This window comes from Ixodes scapularis, unplaced genomic scaffold (genome assembly GCF_016920785.2).
Source record: "Ixodes scapularis isolate PalLabHiFi unplaced genomic scaffold, ASM1692078v2 PGA_scaffold0__279_contigs__length_252992795, whole genome shotgun sequence".
Taxonomy (NCBI): domain Eukaryota; kingdom Metazoa; phylum Arthropoda; class Arachnida; order Ixodida; family Ixodidae; genus Ixodes; species Ixodes scapularis.
Genome location: NW_024609835.1, coordinates 204,663,587 through 204,671,372, shown reverse-complemented (window position 1 = coordinate 204,671,372; position 7,786 = coordinate 204,663,587). Strand labels below are relative to the sequence as shown.

The 7,786-nt window shown below is 43.1% G+C and overlaps 1 pseudogene; it reads left to right on the top strand.

Moving 5' to 3' along the window:
* Positions 1-467: 467 nt before the first annotated feature.
* LOC115332077 lies at positions 468-1,926 on the top strand (annotated as a pseudogene).
* The last annotated feature ends 5,860 nt before the right edge of the window (positions 1,927-7,786 follow it).

Below are 7,786 nucleotides of genomic sequence, written 5' to 3'. Positions count from 1 at the left end.
GATTCCTCGTTGAATTTGTCGCCAAGTGTCCATATACGTGCCCCTGGTTAGCCGAAAAAAACTCAGAATAAGAGTTTTTTTTTTTTTTTTATAAAGGCATTATTTGTATACCGAGCTTTTGTTCGACCTAAAGTCGAGTATGTTATCCATACACCGGCGAAACAAGCGCACACCATCGCACCTCCACTACACGCGGTATTGGTGCTTTGCGGCTTTAAACAAAACGTTTCCTGTCATGAAAGACGCACAAATAATAATATAATTATAAAATATTAGGGCGGATAAGCAAGATAAAAAAATATATTTATAATATTGCTTATTCGCCGTTTCCACGAGTCACCAGCGAAACTGTAATCACCGACCAGGGCGTCGCCAACCGGCCAACAGCAGCAACGTCCTCCGAGAAGCCTATATCAACGGCGCCGAAACCGGAGCAGTTCAGTGGGTGTGGCAGCCTACGCGACAACATGCTCAAAGCACTCTTCATCGTACAGATTGCTCTGCTGATCGGGACACGGCCACCCAGCCAGCGTAAAGGGACAGACATCGGATGGTCGGACGCCTCGATCACCGCAGACTGGGCTGATGGCTCACGCTTCCACGGCGGGGCGTTTTCTGCAACGTCAGTCCACCAGCCATTGCCGCCGTTTCCACGAGTCAAGAGCGAAACTGTAATCACCGACCAGGGCGTCGCCAACCAGCCAGCAGCAGCAACGTCCTCCGAGAAGCCTGTATCAACGGCGCCGAAACCGGAGCAGTTCAGTGGGTGTGGCAGCCTACGCGACAACGTGCTCAAACCACTTTTAATCGTACAGATTGATCTGCTGATCGGGACACGGCCACCCAGCCAGCGTAAGGGGACAGACATCGGATGGTCGGACGCCTCGATTACCGCAGACTGGGCTGATTGCTCACGCTTCCACGGCGGGGCGTTTTCTGCAACGTCAGTCCACCAGCCATTGCCGCCGTTTCCACGAGTCACCAGCGAAACTGTAATCACCGACCAGGGCGTCGCCAACCGGCCAACAGCAGCAACGTCCTCCGAGAAGCCTATATCAACGGCGCCGAAACCGGAGCAGTTCAGTGGGTGTGGCAGCCTACGCGACAACATGCTCAAACCACTTTTCATCGTACAGGTTAGTGGCAAACGCCATTATGGATTGAGAAGTAACAAATTGTTTCTCATTGTGCTGCCGCACCCACAACGGCTACTGTGTATTTTCGCTGAGTGCTTTGATTTGTGTAATCTTCTCTTACTCTCTGGAGATATTGAAAGTAATCCAGGCCCAGATACGGAAGAAACCTTACAAGAACTTTTGGTTGGTCAAAATAAGATATTCGAGGCGATTAAGGAAATAAAATTCACTCAAAAGAAGGTCGACCAAAGAATAGGTGCTATTGAAGAAACCGTTGAATCATTCAAGAGCGTCTCAAAACATTTTGACATTTTTTCGAGTACTGTGCTCAAATTAAAACAAACAGTTTCTTCGCTCGAGAACAAAGTAGAAGACCTAGAAAACAAAATCCACAGAAACAATTTAATCATTTTTGGAATTCCTGAAAATCTCAACGAAACTAAGCGGGATCTAGAAAAAGTTATCATCTCTGATATTCTTGAAGACAAACTAGGCATTGAAGATGTTGGGGTGGAGAGGATTCATAGGATTGTAAGACCGACTAAGGGGAAATCAAGGCCTGTAATATTGACACTCTTGGACTATAATGTAAAAGAAAACATCCTGAAAAATTCGCGGAAACTTAAGGGAACCAAAATATCAATATTTGAAGACTTTTCGATTCATATCACACAAAAAGGGAAGCTTCTCTGGAACAGTGCTAAAGAAGACCGTGACAAAGACCAGAACGTCGTGCTAAGATTCGAAAAGTTTATAGTTTGGCAATTCTTGCTATCAGTGGGATCCGTGAAAAACGTTCGTATTCTGATTAACTCGAAGCAACGAGACGACAGACACGCGCAATCTAACAACGAATGACAACAGTGCTCGAGATCTCGTTCGTTCACTCTTATCAATGTAAACGCCAGAACTGTAGTAAATAAAACTGCTGAACTAGAACACATGTTATTGTCCGATGACTCTGATATAGTTGATATATAAATCAAAACAGCCAATTAATACCATAACACAGAACGGAACAGAAATTGATGATCCCTTCGAAATTGCCAGCTCATTCAACGAATACTTCTCATCCGTGTATACCACGGATAATAACCAAAATCCAACTACAGAATTCTCACCGAAAAGCATTCCGAGTGTTACAATATCGAAAGAAGGCATTTTTGCAGCATTGCTTAACCTTGATACTAAAAAATCTGTAGGACCAGACATGATTCCAAACATTTTCTTTAGACGGTATGCGGAATCCTGCTCAAATTTCTTGCTTGTAATTTTTAGTAAGTCAATTGAATTAGGGCAAATCCCCCACGATTGGAAAACTGCTAAAATAGTTCCAATATTCAAAGCCGGAGATTCCCATCATATTAATAACTACCGCCCAGTATCAATTTTGAGCAGCTGTGCAAAATTGATTGAGCATAGTTTGTTTCAACATATTGTCTCTTTTCTTGAAGAGAATAACTTTTTCAATAAAGATCAACACGGTTTTAGACGTAATTTATCTACAGTTACGCAACTGGTACTAACTGTAAATGATTTCGCAAAGTCAACGGACTCCGGATTTCAGACGGACGTAATTTTTATAGATTTTGCAAAAGCGTTTGACCGCGTGCCTCACGGAAAACTACTCTTCAAACTGAGATCCTTATTAAACAATGAACAGATATTGAAATGGTTAGAAGCATATTTAAATAACAGAAAACAGTTTGTACAAATACAGGATTCCCGCTCATCTACATCAAAAGTAGAATCTGGAGTTCCTCAGGGATCTGTTCTGGCACCCCTACTTTTTCTAATTTTTATAAATGACATTACAGTGGACAGATCTGTTCAAATTCGCTTATTTGCCGATGATTGTATAATTTATAAGCAAGTCAAATTCTCAAATGACCAAGTAGCCTTAAACAAGAGTTTCGAAATGATCTCATAATGGTGTAATGATTGGCAAATGTCTCTAAATACCCGAAGGAAAAATCCATCAATGTAACCCTGCTTGGCAGTCAATGTTTTCTAGTGGACCGCTGACTGTGCCTGACTGTACGTCAAGCATGTCTGATTGGCCAACAAGTTACTCTGACCGACAGTCAAACTCCAGTCAGACCCCGCTTGTCGGCTTTCTGATGGTTTCCTGGTGGCAGTCGGCCGCCGCGAAATACCATCAGGATGTCTTGGTGGTGATTCTGACTGTACATCGATTGTCTCTGACTGTACGTCAGAAAGCTTTGACGTGCAGACAGACGTACGGTCAAAGGACGTAAAGTTCGTTCGGATACCACTATTTTGTCAAATCTATGAATACGAAAAGTAATCTATGCACGAGAAAACGATTTCGGGACGTGAGCCCATAAAACCGCTGACGTTAGAGATATGACATGCAACCGACCGACAACCTTGATCAGAAGGTCGAGGAAGCGCCGAACACGACACTTCGCACTTCGCCGACTTCGCTTCGCCCATAGAGGCTTCGCCGAGCTTTCATGAACGATCGCTCTCGACCCGGTTTGTTTGCCCGCTTGCTTTAACCTGTCGATCCTGCCCGGGCTCTACAATGTCTTATGTTTTAGTAGAATTTCTACTCGACAAGACCCAGCCTGTTGTGAGTTCCGACGATGTAACGGACTTAAGCGGTGTAGTTGAAGACGACAGGGTGTACCAGGTCTACTGGGCCGGTGATGCGCGAACAAAAGGATCGTTCTACGACGCGAAAGTACTCTACATTTCAGGTGAGTAGAACTGAAGTACGGCGAGTGATGTACGAGTGCTTTGCATAACATGCTGACGGCTTAACTGCATTTGCAGCCAAAGCATTTTGCATAAAACGAATAGTCGAATCGAGTTTCTCTAACGGTGGGGCGTAGCATAGCGGTTATGGTGTCCGATTTGTACGCATGTGGTCGCGGATTCGATGCGCGGTGGTGCTGCTTTTTTTTTTTTTCCCCGAACTTTTTGTTTTATCGAGACATTTGGCGATATTTATGAGTGCGTGTAGCTTTACTCTTATATAAATGCTGCCCTTGTTGATGAAATTCCCTTGGTAGTGGCAGTCAGACGTCATCTGATGGACCATCAGATGACGTCTGATGGTCCATCACGTTCCACCAAGGCTGCTGACTGGCAGTCAGTGTCCCAAATTACGTAGCTTGATGGAATTTTCAATAGGGTAACCAAAAATGTGCACGTATGACGATAACTAGGAAAACAAAAACCACTGAATTTTAATTATACTCTTCAAGGAAACGCTTTAAATACTGTATGTGAATACAAATACCTAGGATTAATCATAACTTCAGATCTGCGTTGGAACTCACATATTGAATTTATTTCCCGAAAAGCAATGAATAAATTATGGGCATTAAAAAGGAAACTGAAGGACTGCTCGAGCAAAACGAAACTAATGGCGTACAAAACATTTGTTAGATCTATACTCGAGTATGCCGACATTGTGTGGGATCCTTACACAAAATATAGTATTAATAAATTAGAAAGAATTCAGAAGAAGGCATTAAGATTTATATTTAACAAGTATGGCAGAAACACCTCGATTTCGGAGCTTTATGTACAGGCCGGCCTTCCCCTTCTGGAAAAACGTAGAAAGATCAATCGACTGAAATTTATTTTTAATCTAATAAATGGGAACTACAACTTAGATTATCTAGATTACTTTCACTTCAAAACATCTAGGTTCACAAGAAATAAACACAGTAAATCAATCACTGAAATAAAGTGCAGGACTGACTGTTACAAATACTCGTATTTTCCTCGTACTATCCATGCCTCGAATGCGTTACCCGAACAAATTGTCTCCTGAAATTGTCTAACGTTGTTTCTAGCATTGATAAACGAATTACCAGAGTTTTGAGGTTTCAGGCCTTGATACCCCTCAAACGAATATTTTTTCTGCTCTTTGTGTGTTCGTGATCATATATGTAAAACATTTTTTTTTTCCTTTTTGCTGCGCTGTTACACTCTGTGCTTGCTTTTTTCGTAAAACTTGATCCATGTATCTCTCCTACCTTGGCCACCCCACGGCGGCCGGTAGTATAAATAAATAATAAGTAATATTGCATATGCAGTGGTGAAGACGATGATATGGGTGGGGAACGCCATAGGTACGATGACACGCCATCGACATCTTGGCGCGGCTGGTTTAAATTGACCCCCGCGAAGCATCAAAGTACTCAAGGTACCGAAATATCGATTGCCATGGTAACAAATATTGAGATTTTTTTTGTCTGTAGGTTAGCATCTGTTTGTGTGAAGCAAGCAGGCTGGGAAGGCAATGGCGCTAATTCGCAGGATCAGGTGACTTCACTTCAATAAGTTGTGCTTGTTCTATGTTGCCTTGGCCTATGTGTAATATTTAGTGCTAGAGAGGCTAGTGCGAACCCGAGGCGTCGACCGTATTTTAATTGCCTACGTGATCTAGTGACAGCATTCTGTTTGTCTATTGCCTAGCTGAGCTATCGAGAGGACAAATTTGGAGTTAATTAAAGAGGGTATGCATTCCATTTCTTTTCGAGGTCAATAAATTAATGGCAACTACCGCGGTTCACCAAGATATTTTGATCATGAGACTAGCCGTCTGACGCCGTTGCTCGGCACCTCAAGAAGGAGGTGATATAGAGTGCAATCAGTTGAACTAATTGTGACTTAACGTCGACGGTAGTCTGAGATACTACGTTACTATCCGTAGGGAGCGATACTTAGTCATGCATACTTAGGACAAACAAGATTATTGGAGTCGAGTTCTGCTTAGTCCAGAACTATTTTTCCGCAGCCGAGCGTAGGCGGCGAGTCATAGATAGTAGGGAATTGTAGTAAACCGTTTTCCTCCTCCGCTACGGTATCCGCAAACAAAACGCCACAGCGGCGCATGCGCGCCGTCAGCCTTATCTGCATAGTTCAAGATCTTGTAGCGTATTACGGAGCGCTATCCGGGTGCTTAGCGGGCTGCGGAAACGGTCTAGTACAATTCCACATTATATAGTACCTAGTGCACAGCCTACCGAGGCAGCGAGTTTTACTTAGTTCGCAGGCGACCGTCAGCGGAGAATCATAAGAGAGTTTTAGGGAACCGTGTCTTCCCATCAGACACGGTACAATAACCCTTCCGGTGCGAACTGCACATGCAGGGGTTTTCTGCGGTGGCGCAGGCGCACTTCGTACCAGAGGACCCATCGTAACGTATCGGATGTGCAAAACGGTTCCCTAAAACTCACTCTACTTAGGTCGCAGGCGACCGTCGGCGGTCAACCGTACATAGTCTAGCATACTTAGTCTGCGGGTGACGGCAGGCGGCGAGTCATACTAGGGAGCTTTAGGGAACCGTTTTTGCACATCCGATAGGGTACGACGGGCCCTTCTGTACAAACTGCGCATGAGATACCGCAGAAGACTCGCACATCAGCCGTTCGTGCCGTTCCCTAAAATTCTCTACGTAATGCGCAGGCGACCGTCGGCGGGTGAGTCACACTAAGCTTGGCACACTTAGTCCGCAGACGACATTTGGTGATAAGGGTCACTTAGTGCACCATACGTTAGCGCGTACGAGCGTCGGTTGCTAGCTTTACTTAATTCAGCATAATTAATCGCAGGCTATCATCGGTGCCCGCAGGCGGCTCCGGAATGACGAAGCGTAGCTCCTCACGTGAACTGACCAGATCACGGAGTGGGTCAGAGCACACCGAGGGATAGCGCAGCGGGCGTATGACGTAGCAATTTTACACAGCTGGGTCATTCCGCGCCAAACTGCACGGCGAGGTGGTTCGACCTCCTACGATCTTCACCGAAAAAATCACAGCGGTAGTCAAATGACCCCATAGGTAATCGGACAGAATATTTCTTCTTAGCATTTGTTTGTTTTGCGGCGGCCATTTTTTAACTTTGAGAAAAGTGCCATTACTATAGGACATTTCAACATTTGTGTAATTAAGTCTAAATACGACATAATTATTATGATATCGGAAGAAGACTTAAAATATAATGCTTCTTATGTACATTTATTATCATAATAAATAAAATATTTTAAAATAGTTTTAGAACCAGGAAAGCTAACACACATCATGCCATCATCATAGAATTATTAAATAAACTTAAATTCTAGACACTAGTTTTAAACTTCTTTTTCTGACCAAGAGCACCAATTTTTTGTTAAAAAATTACTACATCTTAGAAACTAGTAATTTTTATTTTAAAAATATATTAATTACGTCAGTTTCCGTAATTAGGCAATTTTTGGAGCAATAAAAAAGAATGTTAGCTCTCAGTGTCGAACAAAACATATATATCAAAATATAGCCCCAAGCTTATACAATTAAATATCAAAAATTAAAAACGGTAATTTTTTTTTTATTTAAGAAATATTTTTTTTTTTTTCGGACAATAAGACGTAATCTGTCGTGACGCTTTTGAGCAGGCCAGTTGCATGATAGAACAAGAACGTGAGAACGCATTTCAAGTGGTGAAGACGATAATACCACGCATCGTAGCGAGCACCCTTTACAAGTTATTTTATTGATCTTTAGAAAACTAACAGTGATGCGTTACAATAATAAAACCTGTACTGTTCATTATCAATGGGCGCTCGGTAAAGCAGACGGAAGATTCGATGGGAGTGCCAGCTGGTATGCCGCAATCACGTTAATGAGTGA